Source organism: Symphalangus syndactylus, chromosome 17 (assembly GCF_028878055.3).
Source record: "Symphalangus syndactylus isolate Jambi chromosome 17, NHGRI_mSymSyn1-v2.1_pri, whole genome shotgun sequence".
Classification (NCBI taxonomy): domain Eukaryota; kingdom Metazoa; phylum Chordata; class Mammalia; order Primates; family Hylobatidae; genus Symphalangus; species Symphalangus syndactylus.
This window is the reverse complement of record NC_072439.2, coordinates 62,807,973-62,825,601: the sequence shown is the minus strand read 5'-3', so window position 1 is coordinate 62,825,601 and position 17,629 is coordinate 62,807,973. Positions and strand designations below refer to the sequence as shown.

At 38.2% G+C, this 17,629-nt stretch overlaps 1 protein-coding gene across 4 annotated transcripts in view; it reads right to left on the bottom strand.

Moving 5' to 3' along the window:
- Positions 1 to 17,629, bottom strand: part of PPM1L (protein phosphatase, Mg2+/Mn2+ dependent 1L) — a 316,391-nt gene that overhangs the window by 283,753 nt on the left and 15,009 nt on the right. The window lies entirely within an intron of this gene.

Below are 17,629 nucleotides of genomic sequence, written 5' to 3'. Positions count from 1 at the left end.
ATAGAAAAAACTATTTTGAAATTCTATGGAACCAAAAAAAAGAGCCCACAGTAGCCAAAGCCATCCTCAGCAAAAAGAACAAAACCAGAGGCATCATGCTACTGGATTTCAAACTATATTACAAGGCTACAGTAACCAAAACAGCATGGTACTGGTTCAAAAACAGACACATAGACCAATGGAACAGAACAGAGAACCCAGAAATAAAGCCACACACCTATAACCATCTGATGTTTCACAACATCAACAATCACAAGCAATGAGGAAAGGACTCCCTATTTAAAAATGGTGCTGAGATAACTGGCTAGCTCTATGCAGAAGATTGAAATTGGACTCCTTCCTTTCACCATATACAAAAATCAACTCAAGATAGATTAAGGACTTAAATGTAAAACCTAAAACTATAAAAACCCTTGAATAAAACCTAGGAAATACCATTCTGGACATAGGTCCTGGCAAAGATTTCATGATAAAGACTCCAAAAGCAATTGCAACAAAACAAAAATTGACAAATGGGACCTAGTTAAACTAAAGAGCTTCTGCACAGCAAAAGAAACTATCAACAGAGTAAACAAACAGACAACCTATGGGATGGGAGAAAATATTTGCAAACTACACAACCAATAAAGGTCTAATATCCAGAATCTATGAGGAACTTAAATAAATTAGGCAAAAAACAACCCCATTAAAAAATGGGCAAAGGACATGAACAGACACTTCAAAAGAAGACATACATGTGGCCAAAAAACACACAAAAAGTGCTCAACATCACTATTCATTAAAGAAATACAAATCAAAACCACAATGAGATACCATCTCACACCAGTCAGAATTGTGATTATTAAAAATTCAAAAATTAACAGATGCTGGTGAGGTTGTGAAGAAAAGAGAACTCTTATATACTGCTGGTGGAAATGTAAATTAGTTCAGCCACTGTGGAAAGCAGTTTGGAGATTTCTCAAAGAGCTTAACATAGTACTCCCATTTCACCCAGTAATCCCATTACTTGGTATATACCCAAAGGAATATAAATTGTTCTACCATAAAAACACATGCATGTGTGTGTCGACTGCAGCACTATTCACAATAGCAAAGACACGGAATCAACTTAGACGCCCCTCAATGGTGGACAGAATAAAGAAAATGTGGTACCTATATACCATGGACTACTATACAGTCATAAAAAATAAACACAACAAAATCATGTCCTTTGCAGCAACATGAATCCAGCTAGAGGCCATTATCCTAATCAAATTAACAGAGAAACAGAAAACCAAATACTGCATGTTCTTACTTAAAAGTGGGAGCTAAACACTGAGTACACATGGACACTAATAAGATAACAATAGACACCAGGGCCTATCTGAGGATGGAGGGTGGGATGAGGGTGAGGATTTCAAAAACTACCTATTAGGTACTATGCTCATTACCTGGGTGATGGAATAATCTGTACACCAAACCCCTATGATATGCAATTTACCCATGTAACAAACCTATACAGGTACCCCCTGAACCTAAAATAAAAGTTGGAAGGAAAAAAAAAAAAAACCCAAATGGCTTTTAATCCATAAGAAGATGTTCAACTTTACTCGTAATTAAAAAACAAAATTAGGCCAGGCGCAGTGGCTCATGCCTGTAATCCCAGCACTTTGGGAGGCAGAGGCAGGTGGATAACCCGAGATCAGGAGTTCAAGACCAGCCAGGCCAACATGGTAAAACCTTGTTTCTACCAAAAATACAAAAATTAACTGAACATGTTGGCTTACACCTGTAATCCCAGCTACTTGGGAGGCTGAGGCACAAGAATCGCTTGAACTTGAGAAGCAGAGGTTGCAGTGAGCCGAGATCATGTCACTGCACTCCAGCCTAGGCAACAGAGTGAGACTCTGTCTTAAAAATACATATATATATATATATATATATATATATATATGGAGAGAGAGAGAGAGAGACAAAGAGAGAGAGACAGAGAGAGTAAAATGAGATTCCATCTTTATCCAACTGCAAAAATCAAAAAGTTTAAAGATACAGTGCTCATGGGTTGGAAGAATCAATATCGTGAAAATGGCCACACTGCCCAAGGTAATTTATAGATTCAATGCCATCCCCATCAAGCTACCAATGACTTTCTTTACAGAATTGGAAAAAACTACTTTAAAGTTCATATGGAACCAAAAAAGAGCCCACATTGCCAAGTCAATCCTAAGCCAAAAGAACAAAGCTGGAGGCATCACACTACCTGACTTCAAACTATACTACAAGGCTACAGTAACCAAAACAGCATGGTTTTTCAACTAACCAACTGACCATTGATTTATATGAAATTCAGTGCTTATGGAGCATAATAAGGAATGTTGAGATAAATTAATGTTTGATAGAGTGATTACACAGGAAATGGGTTTGTCTTTGAGTGAGAGAGCATGTAGGGAGAGAAAAATAAAAATATTTTTTAAAAGACATTTAATAAGTATTAAGTCTAGCCTTTTGTGGATTGTTAAACTCACAAGGTAAACTTTCAAGCCTACAAATTCTTCTCTGTTTTATTGCAAAAACAGTATGGGTAACCTGACCTCATTTTACATTGTGTGGCTTTCTTTCCATTTTCTCTTTCAACAGTGAGTGCTATCTAATATCCATTAAAGCTCCAGTTTTCTGCAAGAAACTCTTATTCCTGATTAACTATTCATATGGTAGAAGATGATTTGCTTGGCTCTTTACAACTTTTCCAGTCCATTATCAATATCAAGTCACATTCCAAAAACCACACAACTCTAGTAAATGTGAATGAAACAGTATGGTAGATTAGAACAGTATTAAACCATTTTAAAAATACAGTGAAAATATATACACATATAGGTATCAGTATATATCTGTGAATATAGATAGGTATGCTTTTTTTAAAAGCAAGTATAGCATTATGAAGTCCATTAAAATTATTAAATTGCTACAAGTTAACCTAGAAGAATGAAAACATCGTTGCACTTTCAAAGATGTTAAAGCCATTATCAGGTTTAGGCAATAGTGAAATCCAACATGTTTAAATAACAATTCACATAAATTATATTCTTTTTAGGTACTTGTAACCTAAAATAAATGTAGGATTCTCTTCAAAATCACTTTTTTGGTATCTTCAAAAATCTTACTACTAGAGCCATCTCTTCTAACTATCAGATATTTCTTTAGTTCAATACCCGATTCCTTAGAATATAGTTCTAAGTTAGGCATCCCTACGTAATTACAAGGAGACTTTGGGAAACTCAGGACACAAGGCAGAAAGCTGGGATTCAACAGAGAAATAGAGAGGCATTTAACACCCAGAGGGGGAACATGGTAACTACTTACTTTTGTTAGTGAATCAAGTCAACCATAGAATTTTGTTTCTTTAAACTGCAGAATTTTGATACCTCCATTATTTAATTTTTTTCTTTCTTTCTTTCTTTCTTTCTTTCTTTCTTTCTTTCTTTCTTTCTTTCTTTCTTTCTTTTTCTTTTTTTTGTTTTTTTTGAGATGGAGTTTCGCTCTTGTTGCCCAGGCTGGAGTGCAATGGTGAGATCTCGGCTCACTGCAACCTCCATCTCCCGGGTTCAAGCAATTCTCCTGCCTCAGCCTCCTGAGCAGCTGGGATTACAGGCACCCACCACCACGCCTGGCTAATTTTTGTATTTTTAGTAGATATGGAGTTTCACCATATTGGCCAGGCTGGTCTCAAACTCCTGACCTCAGGTCATCCGCCCACCTTGGCCTCCCAAAATGCTGGGATTACAGGCATGAGCCACGGCACCCAGCCTCCATTATTTAATTTCTATAGACAGGACATGATAAATGTCATTCTTTTCCTGAGAATCATTTTTTTTAATGTGCTAGTATAACTGCAGGATGTAGCATCATCATGATGAAACAATTGTGCCTGAAAAGACGCAGATGTGACTTTGGAAGTCATTGGGTCCTGAAGCCTTTCTATAAAAGCCGCTCTAAAGGAGAAGGAAGCATTTTTAAGGATTGTGGCCTTCTTTGATGATAAACAGTTCCAGGTCTTGAAGTATGTACATTTTTTTTTTTGAGACAGAGTCTCGCTGTCGCCCAGGCTGGAGTGCAGTGGCGCGATCTCGGCCCACTGCAGGCTCCGCCCCCCGGGGTTCACACCATTCTCCTGCCTCAGCCTCCCGAGTAGCTGGGACTACAGGCGCCCGCCACCTCGCCCGGCTAATTTTTTTTGTATTTTTAGTAGAGACGGGGTTTCACTGTGTTAGCCAGGATGGTCTCAATCTCCTGACCTCGTGATCCGCCCGCCTCGCCCTCCCAAAGTGCTGGGATTACAGGCGTGAGCCACCGCGACCGGCCTGAAGTATGTACATTTCTATAGTTGCTCAGAAGTTCCACTGGCCCATGAAGAGGGCAAAGTAATTTTTAAGAAAGATCACTGGGAGTTTTTCTTAGCAATCACCACTTTGAAAGGCAAAAATTTTAAAGCTTTTCATCAATTTCAAACAGTATTAAAATAAAGAATAACACAATTCAACAAACAAGCATTTCTGAAGTATTTAAAAACTGAGTAAAGAATCAAGTAGGTTATAGAATTAGGCATTTTTAAAAATTCGAAGCATAAACTCTATAAAGTGAAAGGATGACAAAGAACTCTTTTTTTACTTGACAACATTTCTAAGCTCTACGTATTTTTTAAAAATTTTCAACTAGCATATATCACTTCTGGAATAATAAAAACACAGATTCAAAATAATTTTAAATTATAAATGAGGTTTTTTAAGAAAGTCTATCATGTTAGTTTAGGAACAACCAATTCCAGTCCTTCAGAAATAAGTGTCAGTATGAACACACTTTATGCATTTTTTTCCAAAAAACTAATTAGTGTAAGAAACAAATAAATCTAAACCTTTCCACATAGCCCAGAAGAATTTACTTCTCTATTCGTTAAATCTTAAAGCACAGGCCAACTTTGTCACATAGTCAGAAATCTGCACAGTGCTCAGTTGTCTGTTGTTCATAAGCACTGAAACTTTCATAAATGATTGTGAGTAACACACTGACATTTTATGTCCTGTGATAATTTCAGTCAACATGGTGGTGGTGGTAGTGCTGAAAACTGCAACCTCCATCAACCTTAGAACAGAAGGTGAACGTGACAAACCTATACGCGAAAGGCCAAACAACTGTCATGACACTCTGCGGAAGACAGGTTCCTATGTAATAGAGATAATCATGACAACATTTATTTGGCGAAACAAAACAAACAGAATAGGGAGAGTGACTGCTAACAGACACAGGGTTTCTTCTTGGAGTGAAGAGAATGCTCTAGAAGTAGACAGTGGTAATGGCTATATAGCCTTATAACTATATTAAAAACCAGTGAGTCATACACTTTAAAGTGGTGAATTTTATGGCATGTAAATTATATCTCAATTTCTCTAAAAACCAAATAAATCTTAAGGAACAAAACACTGGCCAAAAATAAGTAATGACATTCTGAAATACATACACAGTATTTTAGCAGAGCCATTGCTGGGCACAGGAAGTTGAACAAGACACATAGGTATGGCTCATGTCCAGGGTGCTTCAGAATGAACATGGTCTGCACTTTGATTTCAAAAAGAAGATATATACAGGGCCTAAGCTCAACCCCTATATCGTTAGGCTTCCTCTGAGAAGCTGCCTTCTGAAAAATTACCACTGGTTTTCTAAATATGTGCAGACAAAAGCAGGGTAAACACACTGTAGTCCATTACTTCTAGAAGTTGCCAGTCCTTCAGCCTAATCATCTCTCCTATTGCGGGAAATGAGGGCACCCAGCATTGTGCAGCCTTCCTCCACCCCAGGATTTCTTTCATGTGCCCTGAGCTCTCTTGAATGTGAAATGCTTTTAGAGGGGACATCTAAGAGGTCTGTACAGCTAGGCCATTTTCCTTTTCTTTTAATACAATGGACAACTTTTTGGTTTCCATGGACTTCTATAGTATATACAAATAAAAGCAAAGAACACCTCACCTATTTGGAGAGAAAGATCTACAAGATCACTCAGCCTATCATGTCTAAATGTAACAATCTGCAGGACTGAAATTCCTTTCCAGGAGACATGCTTTTAAAGCCAAAGAAAATAAAAGCATATAATAAGGCCATCCCTAAGCTATATCTGTCAGCCATAGCTATGAAGAGTTTACAGAAAGCCACGAGTGGCTCTATCACTAAAAGAAAAAACATTCTTTTCCTCAAAAATAAGGGATACTGACCACAGTAGAACATGAGTGGGGCTTCTGGGGTACTATTGGTAATGTTCTGTTGGTGAAAATTCATTAAGTTAGAGAATACCAACGTATACCTGTAAATATGTGTACTTCCATAGAAAGTAAAAAATAAATAAAAGGCAAACAAAGTTGCTAAATGAAGAGTAAAGACTTCATTAGTTTCTTCACTAAAATAAAACATCAAGTTAAAGAGAACAATGATGATGACAGCTAACTCTTCATAAAAAACCACAATGCCAGGCACTATACTAAACCCTTTACATACATTTTATCTTAAAACAAGATAATACATTCTTATATTTCAAAAAAGAACTGAACCATGTGTGCCATAAAAATATGTCTGTCTACAACCCAATATCTGCCTGACAGGAACTGCTACAACCTGATGGTTGGCCCCACCATAAACTATTGAGTCTAAATCTCCTGTGCTATCAAGTAGGAAAGAAAGGCCCATTCTTCCACCTTGACACACACCCACATCCTGAGGATGAATACAGAGTTCGAAAGGAATCAAACTCCATGCTATTTCTTTACTTCTGCTCCACTTTCTCACCAACAAGGGTACTGCCATGAAAGCTGAACTAGAGTAATAGCTATTTCCCTTCCTCACCACTCCATGCACTCAAGCAGCTGTTTATTAGCCTGTTATAATTCCACAGAAGTCTGGCTAGGCCTGCAATTCCTTAAGGACATTTTTGAATAAGGATCCAATGGAGTCTTTGCCAGGTACAAGTAGGAAGTGAAAGAATGACCACTTTCCTTTTTGCATTCTAAAGACTTCTTAAGACTGGTTCCCACTAATTTTTCAGGGGCTGATGAAATTTTGTTATAATGGCATTATATTATAACAAACTATCTGCTACTAAAATTTAAATATCTAGAGATCATTTATCAAGCACTTTCTGTTTGCTAGATGCTGAAGGGCTCTTTACATCCTTTGTCTCAAATTAATCCTAAAAATAGCTTTAGCCAGGCATGGTGGCACGTGCCTGTAGTCCCAGCTACTCAGGAGGCTGAGGTGGGAGGATCACTTGCCCAGGAGTTTGAGGCTGCAATGGGCAGTGATCATGCCACTGTATCACAGCCTGGGCAATGGAGGAATGAGACCCAGTATCAAAAAAAAAAAAAAAGCTAGCATTTATGAGTGCCTACTATGTGCCATGCACCACTTTAAGTACTTTACATGTATGAATTCATTTAATGTCCGATGAGGTATATACTAAAAAAATCATTCGCATTTTTTCAGATGAAGAAACTCAGGCCTAGAAAACTTGAAAAACTTACCAAAGGGCAGGTAACTAAAAGGTAGCAGAGGCCGGACGCAGTGGATCACACCTGTAATCCCAGCATTTTGGGAGGCCCAGGCAGGCGAATCACCAGAGGTCAGGAGTTCACGACCAACCTGGCCAACATGGTGAAACTCCGTCTCCACTAAAAAAAAAAATACAAAAATTATCAGGGCATAATGGCAGGCACCTGTAATCCCAGCTACTAGGGAGGCAGAGGCAGGAGAATCGCTTGAACTCGGGAGGCGGAGGTTGCAGTGAGCCAAGATCGTGCCACTGCACTCCAGCCTGGGCAACAGAACGAGACCCTGTCTCCAAAAAAAAAAAAAGTAGCAGAGTGAAGGCTAGAAGCCAGGCAATTAGGTGTGAGAGTCCACATTGTTAACCACTCCACTCCACTGCCCCTCACCACTCAGTGAAGCAGATATTATCCCCCTAGCAAAGAAGAAGACACTAAGTTCAGGGTGTAAAAGTTACTTGCTCAAATTCAGACAGCTAGTAATGGATGGGCCTTGATTCAAATCCAGATCTACAGGATTTCAATGCCCATGCTATTTCTATCCCCTTCTCTGCCTTCTGGAGTCAGTGATAAAACAGAACTGACACCTAGCTTCTCCACAGTAAACTGAGAATTGAAAGGAAGCCATTTAAGTCACATTCTCCCAACACCACCTCTTTCTTTCTCTGTGCTTCAAGATCTTTGTCTAATGACATTTGCTTTTTTCAGCGTTTAGTTTTTTTTTTTTACAGCAGTAAGTAGCAAAAAAAACAGAACATGTAATAACAGGAACACATTAGCTATCAATAACACAAAATAAAACCAGGGAAAACAAAGGGTTTTTAGACTGTTTACTGTAGAAAATCCACAGTAAACAGAACAACTGAGCCCTCTTATTGTGGATTATGCACAAAAAGGTAAAAAAGAAATAGTTTTTCATACCATATTCTTTACCAACCACAGTTTTCACCAAGAACTTAGAATGAGTTTGTGAGAACTTCTGGGCTCAAAGCCTTTAAAGTTCTCAAGGCAGGTTTTCTGCGAAATAGTCCTATTCCTGGGTTGCATAGGGCTGTTCTGTGTACTGTAGGATATTTAGTAGCATCTCTGGCCTCTACACATTGGACAACTTTCCCCCATGCTCCCCACAGCTGCGACAACTCATATGTCTTCAAGCATTATCAAAAATCCCCTTGTGAGGGCAAATGAACCCATGTTGAGAACCAGTGGGACAGGTCTCTCAGTTCTAATAATTCAAGTTATTCTATCTTAGTCTCATCTGTACTTGTTGCTTCATGAACATTCCTATTTGTTTTGCATATTCAGACAGGGATCACTTTTGTATTTTTATCTCTCCCACAGCCCCAAGTAATTCAGTGTGTTTAGATTGGCTCAACATAATGTCAAGTACCCAGATGCTCCTTAAAAAAACAGTGAGGACTTTGAACAAAGGGTACACAGGAGTTCCTTGTACTAGCCTTGCAGCTTTCTTGTAAGTTTGAAATTATATCAATATAAAAAGTTATAAAAATATATTAGAAATATAGGAGAAAGTATTAACAAATTATCTACCTGATAAGGGATTAATATCCAGACTACATAAAGAACTACCACTCAACAATGACAAAAAAAAAACTAATTTTAAAATGGGCAAAAAACTTAAATAATATTTCTCCAAAGATGACATATCGAAAGCCAACAAGCATATAAAATGATGGCCAATAAGCAGATAAAAAATGCTCAGCTGCACAAATCATTAGAGAAAATGCAAATCAAAACCACAATGAGATATCACAGCCATTAAAAATGGCTACTCCCCAAAAATTATAAAATATCAAATATTGCCAAGGATGTTGAGAAACTGAACCTTTGTGCACTGTTGGCAGGAGTGTAAAATGGTACAAGTATTATGGAAAACAGTATGGCAGTTTCTCAAAAATTAAAAATAGAACTACCACATGATCCAGCAATCCTACTTCTAGGTATAAATATATCCAAAAGAATTGAAAGTAGTATCTCAAAGACATATTTGCACACCCACGTTCCTAGTACTATTCACAACAGCCAAGAGGTATAAACAACTCAAATATCTATCAATGAATGAATGGATAAACAAAATGTGGTATACACACACAATGGAATATTATTTGGCCTTAAAAACGAAAGAAATCCTGTCACATGTTACAAGATAGATGAATCTTCAGGACATTATACCAAGTGAAATAATCCAGTCACAAAAAAGACAGATACTGAATGATTCCACTTATATGCAGTAGTAGTCAAATTCACAGAAATCAGAAAGTAGCGATTATCAGGGGGCTACAGGGAGGAAAAAATGGGGAGTTGTTTAACAGGTATAGAGTTGCAGTTCTCCAAGATAAAAAACTTCTAGATAGCTATTGCATAACAATGTGAACAAATATAACACTACTGAACTGTACACTTAAAAATGGTTATAATGATAAATTTTGTTACATGATTTTTACCACAATTTAAAAAGAGCACATATCAAAAATTATGTATTTAATTTTTTTATATAGATAAGGTCTTGCTCTGTCACCCAGGCTGGAGTGCAGTGGTGTGATCATGGCTCACTGCAACGTTGAACTCCTGGGCTCAAGCAACCTCCGCATCATCCTCACAAGTAGCTGGGACCACAGGTGTGCACCACCGTGCCTGACTAATATTTTTAATTTTTGTAGAGATGAGGTCTCACTCTGTTGCCCAGGCTGGTCTTGAACTCCTGGCTTCAAGCAATCCTCCCACTTTGGCCTCCCAAAGTGCTAAGATTACAGGCATGAGCCACCATGCCCAGCAGAAATTATTTAGCTTAAACTTTCATACTAGAAGAAATGGAAAGGTTAACAAAGATCCTTCATAGTATTAATCTTCTCTGATTCCATGATGAGATTAATCTGACAAATATTTATAGGGCACTCATTCTATAAAAGCCACCAAGGGCCGGGCGTGGTGGCTCATGCCTGCAATCCCAGCACTTTGGAAGGCCAAGGCAGAGGGATCACAAGGTCAGGAGTTCAAGACCAGCCTGGCCAACATGGTGAAACCCTGTCTCTACTAAAAATACAAAAATTAGTCGGACGTGGTAGCGTGTGTCTGTAGACCCAGTTACTCAGGAGGCTGAGGCAGGAGAATCGTTTGAACCCAGAGGTAGAGGCTGCAGTGAGCTGAGATCACGCCACTGCACTATAACCTGGGCGACTGAGTGAGACTCCGTCTCAAAAAAAAAAAAAAAAAAAGGCACCAAGGTAGTACAGTATATCTGAAAGTAGACATACAGTAAATAAACCATAAAATCATAGGCATGATACAAGTCTAAATATTCATAGCCATAACTCCTACTCAATTTAAGGAAGGCAAAAATGTTTTTCAGTTTAGATTCAACACTGCCAAGGGAAGTTTAATCTAATCCTTAAGGGAAATCATATTTTCATCCTATGAGACCATCTTTCTCTAGTATGGTGATTAGTAATAACTGCATGAGTAAACACACACACACACACACACACACACACACACACACACACAAAGCAACTTCGGTTTCTCATGGATGGAGGAGCTAAGAGGTAGCTGCTGGTGTTACTTGTTAAGAACTCTGTTACTCTAATTTTCAGTATGATTCATAAAGCTTCCCAAAGTAGAAAATGTCCATTTTGTACATGAGAATTCCACCGATTCCTCATAATCAACATTTTCTAAAATGTAATTCCTTTAACTTAATAGTTAATGTAGAAGAAACAAATATATACACATATATAAAGTGAGAGAGAGAGATGACATTAGGTAAAATCAGATAAAGGTGATGATTTTTATTCCTTTCTAAGGTATTCCCACACTATCAGTAAGCTCTTTTCTGTTCTGCCATGCAACTTATCTAATGATGCGCTTCCTTGAGTACAAACCAAGAATGTTTGAGTTCTAAATCTCAAGTCTATAAATCACTGTTTCGGCCCCCCAGGCAGCTGATATGGTTCATTTACATTTCCCCACTTTTTGATATTCACTAAATACTACGTTTAATTTTATTTTGCATGATCCTTTGGGGAAGCGAAACTATAGACTGAACTTTTGAGGACATGTTCTTGCACTTATGTTTGAAAACTGAGGCATGTCTAATGTACTGTAATCCATAACACTCCTAACCAAATAATTGAACCACCTTTTCAATGGCAGGCTGAGTTAAATCTGAGAGTATTGCCTAGCTTCCTCTGAAGAGCCAGCCACCAATTCTCAAACTTCTTGCCTCACACCAGAAATAGAGTTACCTGTCAAACTGATGAAAACCACTTGCCTAGGATAACTTTCAGAATCCTATATACATATTTAATCTACATTTTTCCTGGTCATTATTTAAAGGGCTTTTGGATAGACCATACCTTGCAGGAGCTGTGAGGGGTAATAAGAAAAGCAAAGAGAATAAACATGAGTGAATGGTATAAATAAATTATCTCCTCAATTTATTTCCATTCCCATAACCTTGAAATATTTCCCACAGATGATCTACAATGCTAGAAACTGAGTGCTAATGGTGTAACCCCTATATGAATGCCTTAACAAACCAGGCCTATTGGCACACAGCAAAGGAGAGCATGGGACCGGAACAGGATAGCTTTTGGAATCAGACAGACATAGGAAATATTTTAATCTCAGCTCTTCCATTTAGCCGTTGTGTAACCCTGGGCACATAGTCGTCTGAGCTTCAGTTTCCCCAACTGTAAAATGGGGATAACAACCATTGCCTCAAATGCCATGAGGATTTTGTGAGAGAACACCACTAAAAGTACCTGGCATGTTGTAGACACTTAACAGTCAAAATGAGCAAAGCCCTTTGATTTCCAACAGATATAAGTGATAGCGAATGCAATCAGACAGCTTGGTATCCCCTTTTCATTTGTTAGACATCATTATTTTTAGAATTATTGCAAGGTATCATTATCACTGGAACACAATAGAGATGTGAAACTCAAGAAAGGTGAACCCTGGTTGGAGAGGGAAAGTAAGTTAAAAACAAACAATAACACAAAATGTTTGATTGCCTGTAACAGACCATAAATTCAAAGGAGAGAGCTGACATGACCAAGCAAGATTTTATGGAAGAGCTGGAAATCAAGGGGGCCTTGAAATAAGGACAAGACATCCTCTTCCCCACGGCTATGTGTTAACAAAGCGGCAGCAGGCATGCGTATCCATCAGGTATTCAATGAACAGTAGAGACTATTTTTGCTGTAGTGCAGACTTTTGCATAGGCAAACAACAGAAGGTAAGATTGAATAAGATAAAGGAGCCAGGGATACTATTATGAGAACCCAAAATTTCAGAGAAATAAATCATGGTTGCTGAAAATCAGAGGTTTTTTTTAAAAAAGAAACAATATATAATCCAGTTGGTTTATTAATAGAAGATTGATCTATCAGAGACATCACTGAGTGGATTGAAGATGAGAGATGCCAGAGACAAAGTGACCATGAGGAGGCCACTGTCACAATCCTAGTGTAAAGTGTTGAAAGCCTGAATTAGCATGCTGGCAGTACCATCTTTATGGCATGTCTCCATAAAGATGGAGACAGGAGTGACAGGCATTGTAGAAATTCTCACAGACTTGCATGAAGAAGGAAGAAGGAAAAAATGACACAGCAGCTTTAGGAGTGGCTGACTGAGAGAATAAAGGCACGAACATGAGGAGAAAAGACAACTCTGGAGAGGAAATTAATCTAGGGACAAAAGAGGTAAATTTGGTTTCAGGCAGGTTGTTATCAATGTGACATCCAGAAAGAAAATGGTAAAGTCAGCATGTAAAGATGTGGGCTATAAACAGGAAGGCGAGCCCTGTGCTCAGAAAGGATGGCTGAATCCATAGAAGCTGCAAAGACTCTGATGCAAAAATGAGACCAGCACACTGAGCACAGCCCTTCTTGAAACCCAGACTCAGGAAGGAAGTGAAGCCCACATAGAAGTCACAAAAGGAGCAGAGAAACATAGGTGGTGTCATTAAAACCAAGGAGGTGAGTCTCTGGAAGAGAGGTGGTCAAGAAAGTAAGATCCAACAAAAAATCAAAGACGAGAGCTGAAAACAGGCTCACATATGACAAGTATGAGGCTCCCAGAGATCTTCAAAAACTCAGCTCTGAAAAAGTGTCAGATGGAAAAAGGAAATGCGGTAAGTAGGAAGAAAGCAGACACCAAGTAAATATACTCCACGCTTCCCTCTGCACTTTTCTAAAAGAAGTCTCATTCAGATTTTTAACCTGGAATGTAAGGGATCAAGGCTTTAAGAAATCAGGAGAATCTGATAATACACACTGACGGTAGTGGCACAGGCCCTAATCTTTCTTTTCTGCCCTCCTTGTTTCCATCTGATTCCCTGGTTACCCCGCACAACCTCTCTCCACACTTATTTCTAGGCTGTACTTCTCAGCTTCTTTCCTCACAGTAAGAGAGAGTCAGGCCAATCACCCCTTTCCCTTTCGCCTTTTTTTCTCTCTTTTCACTCATATTATAGGGGCAAGGACAAAAGTCAGATTTTACAAGATAATCATAATTTGATAACTGTTCCTCTCTGTGTCTTCAAAAGAGGGACATCTTCCAAAATATACATGAAAATATGCTCAATATCATTAGTTATGAGGAAAATGCAAACTAAAACTACATTGAGATACTGCTTCACACCTACTACAATGGCTAAAATTTAAAAGATTAGTAAGGATGTGGAACAACTGGAAAACCATTTTGGAAAACAGTTGAGCAGTTTCTTAAGAAGTTAACATTCACCTACCACACAATCCAGCCATTCTTCTGCTAGATATTTACCCAAGAGAAATGAAAGCATATGTCCATACAAAGGCTTGTACATGAAGGTTCATAGCCAAAATCTCAAACAACTCAAATGTCCAGTAAGTGAATGAACAAACAAATTTTGATATATATCCATACAATGGGATACTGTTCAGCAATAAAAATGAATGAAATATTGATCAGTGGAACAACATGGATGAATCTCAAAATAACTGTGCTGAGAAAAAAAAAAGGCCAGAAAAAAAGACTACATACTGCATATTTCTATTTATATAAAGTTTTACAAAATGCAAACTAGTCTATAGTGACAGAAAGTTGATTAATGGTTGCCTAGAGATGAAGGAGAAGGGTAGGAGAATGGAAAAAGAAACGAATTACCAAGGAGCATCAAGAAACTTTTGAGGGTGATGGAGATGTTCACTACCTTAATTGTAACAATGGTTTCATGGGTATATACAAAACTGATCAAACTGCATATATTAAGCATGTACAGTTTATTGTATGTATCATACTTCAGTAAAGATATTTTTAAAAGAACAGCCAGAGAAATTGGCAAAATTTGAATATGAAGTATGTATTAGATGACCTTATCCCTATATCATAAAGCCACCATGCAGGCTAAGGAGTGAGGACCTGTTTTTGGTAAAGGAGGAACACCAGCCAAGCACTCCCATTGCCACCCTATTTTTGAGAGGAAAGTAAAAACTAGCTGTCTTTTTCACCGAAGAATTCCCTTTTAAGCAATATTTCCCAAGTATGCACCTGCCTGTACTGTTTCATGTCTAAATCTGTTTGCATTACATAATCCTTTGGGGATAAACAATTTCTGTCTCTGTGTAGTTCCATGAATCAGAGCAGGGCCTGTGGCTCTAATATGAAGGTATAGAGAGCTTCTCTGACCACTGTCGGGATGCCAGTTCTTTACCCCATGACTTCTTCAGCAGCAGACACTCAGGTCCCCCTACATGTTAAAAATATGAGCTTCCTTTCCAAAAATTATTTGCTGCTTTGTGAGTCTCACTCTTAGACAAATCCAGGCCCAGGCATTTATAAAAACAGGTCAGGCCTGGAGGTACCATATCAGATGCTCAGAAGAGTTCCAGAAAAGTAGGGAAAAGGTCAGAATCCCCAATTGGTCTCTCTTCTGAAATCATTAGAGAATAAAATCCTCCAAGGTTTCAAGCCATACAAAGAAAAAAAAAAAAAAAAAAACCCACAACAACAACAACAAAAAAAAACAGCAAATATAAACTTTTTCCATGTATTTAGAATATAAATTACCAGGCTGAGTGCCCATCTCTATAGTCCCATCTGGTGTCAAAGCTATGGCTGGCACTTAGATTAAAAATAAAGCTTTCAATATGGCATTACAATTATCTTCCTAAAACTGACTATAAAAATATAATCGGAATGAATTAATCTTACTCCTAACTCCAAAGTCACAAGTTTATTCTGCTTTGTATCTTTAAAACTTTAAGAGACTAAATTTCCTCCAACGGATCACACACAGAAATATTTAATATGCTCTTCTTTAAAAAAAAAAAAAAAAAAAAAAAAGAGCCAGGCTTGGTGGCTCATGACTATAATCCCTACACTTTGAGAGGCCAACGAGGGCAGATTGCTTGAGCTCAGAAGTTCAAGACCAGCCTAGGCAACATGGTGAAACCCCATTTCTACAAAAAAATAAAATAAAAAATTAGCCTGGTGTCGTTGTGTGTCAGGAGGCTGTGGTGGGAAGATCACCTGAGACCAGGAGGCAGAGATTGCAGTGAGCCGAGATCTCGCCACTGCACTCCAGCCTGGTGGCAGAGTGAGACCTGTCTCAAAAAAAAAGAAAAGTTCCTGAAAGTTGCCTGAAAATCTCAAAATATTACTTAATTACTTATTCTATTACTTTATAGAAGGTGTAGTGAAATGGTACCATTCACAAATTTATACAAATTCAAAATACTCTTCTATATCATTTAAAACACTATAAAAATATATTTTACATGCATATACTTTATTCTTTGGAATACATTTTAACTTTGGATATTACACATTTATAATTACATATTACTCTACACAGTAAGAAGTGCAAAATCATGTACACTCTTCTTTACGGGCAATTTGAGGGATCTTTCAAGATTGATTTTGACTAGACATGACTTTGTCTCTTATACCAACTCAGGACCTAACCTCGCTCAGTATGAGACTCCTCCACAAGCAGCCACTGTTTCTTTACAGGACAGGTAGTAGAAACTAGGGCGGCCGGGCGCGGTGGCTCACGCTTGTAATCCCAGCACTTTGGGAGGCCGAGGCGGGCGGATCACGAGGTCAGGAGATCGAGACCACGGTGAAACCCCGTCTCTACTAAAAAATACAAAAAATTAGCCGGGCGCGGTGGCGGGCGCCTGTAGTCCCAGCTACTCGGAGGCTGAGGCAGGAGAATGGCGTGAACCCGGGAGGCGGAGCTTGCAGTGAGCCGAGATTGCGCCACTGCACTCCAGCCCGGGCGACAGAGCGAGACTCTGTCTCAAAAAAAAAAAAAAAAAAAAAAAAAAAAAAGAAACTAGGGCAAGGATCTTATGCACAGGAAATCCTAGAAAAAATAAGGACGACCTTCACCAAAACCAACAGAAGTGCCAGGGCAAGATGGCTCCAGAGCTCCCACTTTTCTGAAACCAGAGGGCAGGATCCCTGAGCATATCTGGTTAGGTCTTTCAACCTACAGAATCGTTATCCTGTGCAGTCAGATATTCTGCCTATTGTTTAGACTAATGCTTTCTAGTTCATTTCCTTCAGATGGATCTAGTGATGATACTTGTCTCCAAAGAAAAAACTACAGTATTTGTTCTTCCCGTTATGTAATCGATGCATGCTGGTTTTTACCATTACATCTACATAAGTTCTAGTCCATTCTGTGATTATTAATTCTCTATATTACTATATTTTAAATATCCTTTCTTCTTTGGCTCTTATTTTCTACTGGTTTTCATCTTTCACTATATCAGTAAAGAAAATTTACTCCATTATCCATAAACTGAAGGCATTTTTACATTCCCTTTATCTCAAACTTTTTAAATAATCTCAAACACAGAACATGATAACATCCACTATCATCAGTATTAAAAAATATTGTTCTGTTAGTTCTAGTTAATGAAATGAGGCAGAAAACAAAAACAAAAAATACAACTATCTAGAAAGTAGGAGACAAAATTACATTATCTGTAGGCAATATGATGGCATATCTTTTTAAAAAAGAAAAGAAAAGAAAGTAGAGAGAGAATGAATCGCCA